The 3,381-nt window shown below is 37.1% G+C and overlaps 1 long non-coding RNA gene across 1 annotated transcript; it reads right to left on the bottom strand.

The window, feature by feature from the left end:
* Positions 1-287: 287 nt before the first annotated feature.
* Positions 288-2,585, bottom strand: LOC118331636. Its single transcript, XR_004796892.1, has 3 exons — positions 2,317-2,585; positions 1,363-1,449; positions 288-1,036 (listed from the first exon to the last, which is right to left on the bottom strand). It is a non-coding gene; the product is annotated as an uncharacterized LOC118331636 (long non-coding RNA).
* Positions 2,586-3,381: the final 796 nt, after the last annotated feature.

Here is a 3,381-nt window from a genome sequence, read left to right as displayed (position 1 = left end):
CCTCCTGTTTTGTGGGATGTGTATAATGTTTACAGGAACTTTGGGAAATATTTGATCTGTAAGATTTTATTTTACAATTTTACAGTTTATTAATTTAAATTTTCACAGGTTTTTTATTAGACACATTCAATAATGAACATACATTATTTGTCTGTTACAGTAGTGGTTCCAAACCTGGGGGTCGAGAGTGAGTTGCCAGATATTTAACCGGATAGGAAAGCAGAAAACAAAAAACGTATTTCCACCACACAAAATCATGCAGATTTATTATAGACTTTCCTCTAATATTTTTTTTTACCTGTTAATTAATGGATAATTTTACCTCTTTGGGCCCCTAAACGTTATTTAAATATCCAGTGCACACCTGTAAAAAGAAAATCTTCAGTGGAACAGCTTAGAACTGACATGGTGACTTGAGAACCACAACAACGCCCCACTATTGCATAGTTTCAGGTGTAATCAACATGTACAGTTTCTGGCTTGAATCTGGCCCTTTGAGATTTTAAAAACACTGTCAACAGATTTTAATGGTCCTCCCAAAAGGGAATAAATTATGTTGGAACAACTTTTTGTTGCTAGGCAGTGTTGTTTCCTTTCTGGGCTGAATGATGTCATGCAAGTCAAAGGCTGGAAATTCTCAGCTGGTATCATGTCGTCTTTGTGCTCCAGAGGTCTTGGAATTAGAAAAACAGAGCAACCTTCAACATATATGTCTACCTGGTTTCCTTCCATATACAAAAGCTAACATTTCAGTAATATTTGGAAACTTATGTTAGGTACCATAGATAAATATACAGAAATAATTTCTATCTCACCATGCTTACGTTTCTTAAACTTGACTTAAAACGGCATTTCATTGCATTTTGCGACGGAGAAAGTCAGACGGGCAGCTCAACGGTTGAGGTCTGGTGATGTCATCAAGGGAAAGGTTTTCAGCAGAGTTGATTGGCCAGCTGTCAGGAGCAGTCTGTCCGGGCTTCTCTATCCACGCCGCAGTTCCCATGAGCACATTCTGCTGTCATCTGGCACCTGTGACCTGTTGATGATTTAGATATCAAAAGCAGACACAAGCCAACAATGTACAACACACATACTCACAATACACACTCTCTGTTTCTTTAATAAAAACACACAAACACGTATGTTTTCATTCAAATAACCACAGAAGAAATCAAAATAGTACTTTTAATAGATTTAAAACAGGAAATGTAAGGACAGGTAAGGACAGCCACACACACACACTCACATATTATACACACATCTAGTTTGTGGTGGATTAGTGTGCATCCTGATGCTGTGCCACAGTGCGTCTCTGTGCCTGACAGTAATGTAATAAAACTACTAGCTCACTCCCACACAGACCTGCCTGTGCAGCAAAGCACTGTGGGTATAGTCACCACAGCGTCCCCGGAGACGCAACGTGAAACCGCTGAAAACGGTCTTCTCTGCCTGCTCACACACACACATACACACAGAGAGTAAAGAGAGAGGAAACCTTTATGAATAAACAGATGAGAGTCCATTAGTTGTAATGTTATTATCCAGCTGTCTGAACTGTGACCTCGCTGAGGGTGTGTGTTTACGGGAGCAACACAGAGTGATAGATAGTTTAGAAACCTATTTCAGTAGCCAAGAATATTTTTTCAAGGGATCATTTTTCCAAAGCAACACATTTGCCCTTTAACCTTTTCCTAGGATGATTATATCTCACCACTAAGTTACCACCTTACACAACACGATGTCATGGCTGTGTGTTTAGCTCACTGTTATAATGTTCTCCTCTTTTTTTAAACATTATTTTTGTGTCTTTTTTGTTCCATTTTTGGGCCCTTTTCAGAACAAACTATTTGACTTGTCATTGTGAAAAGACTCAGGTGTTACTAATAAGATCAAAGATGGCTCTTGACAGTGTGACAGTGAGCCAGATGCACATACAAGGGTGGTGAAACTGAAGCAGCTATTGTTGGTTTTATTATTTACACGTGTTCTTTTCTTACTGTGACATTTCAGAATCTCCTCTGTGAATAAGCCTTGTTATATGAAATAAATTAGCTTTACTCTGCTTTGGTTTTAGTGGGACAGGACTCAAACAAACATGCATCTCCAAATCATCTGCAGATCCCTGACAGATCAGTTATATGTTTTCACTCAAGTTGTTGCAAGTTTTAACCAAATTTTAGTTTAATGAAATGTGGAACAATGAATGTTTTCATTATCAATGTGATCAATGAACTTTCTTATGTGAATATAATCAGGAAAAGGATGTAACAACATTACATAATCAATCAAGCACTAATTCTGACCATTGCACCTTACCAGATGTATTTGATTTCTCTTTCATTTTTCCAAAATCTTTTTGATCTCTGTGGTTTGTCTTTTGCCTTCTTTTTCCACCTTAGAAAAGGTTTCTTCTCTTCCTTTTCACTCTGCCCTGTTTCCCAACGCTGCTTTTGTGTGTTTATCATCAATTTCAACACAGTGTTTCAGTTAATCTATTAAATTATCTAAAAATTATTATATTTTATTATAGTAAAAGAACAGGCAAGGTTATGTTCTGCTGAAGAGCTCTGGTCCTGCTGTGATAATGTTTCCTATGTTGTTTTTTTGTTTTGTGTGTCTTAGGTGATGTTAGATCATGTGCTTATTTGGGAACAGTGATCTAAGTGGTGAGTGACTGGACGCTGTCAAGTTGAGTAAGGAAAAGTACAAGGTATATGTCCATAGATGAACTGTGAGCAAAACAGAAATCTTATATTATATTAGTAATAATATTTAATAATACTTTGTGTCCAGGGGCTCATTTTGCCTCTGTTTGGTTAGTGCTATTGTTAATAATCACCTTTTTTGTTTTGTTTTGCACGTACTCCAGCCCATCGATCGGCTTCTTGAATATCCCCTTTGAAGTTTTCTAGTGCCAGCTACCTCTGTCTTCAGTGCTACAAAGACCATACATCTTCCTCATATCTGATAATAATTGCCATAATACCACCCAAAAAGCTGTAATGTAACTATAAAAAGCACCGTCCAACAGTGAAGATCTGTTGTCAAGACCTTCTCTATTGAACAGTTGTTTGTTTTCATTTTGATGTCATTCCTATCCTGCAAGAGTGACTCATTGTTTTTCATATTCAACCGTCTCTTTGAAATAAAACTCTCCATATCAATAAATAATCATTTACAATAATTTTCCAGTCAAATAGGTAAATTTTTTTAATTTACAGGTACCTGATGTTAACAAGCTGCATGGAAACCTCTAACAGTGAGTCTCAGTGTTGCTCCCTCGAGTGGAGTGGCTGCTGTGTGTTGGTGCTGATGATAATTAACTCGATGAACATGAAAATGAAGATCCTTTTGCTCTAATGTATGTATGTGTGTGTGTGT

Source organism: Morone saxatilis, unplaced genomic scaffold, assembly GCF_004916995.1.
Source record: "Morone saxatilis isolate NCDOM2014 unplaced genomic scaffold, NCSU_SB_2.0 Contig20, whole genome shotgun sequence".
Classification (NCBI taxonomy): domain Eukaryota; kingdom Metazoa; phylum Chordata; class Actinopteri; family Moronidae; genus Morone; species Morone saxatilis.
This window is presented reverse-complemented; position numbering and strand designations above follow the sequence as displayed.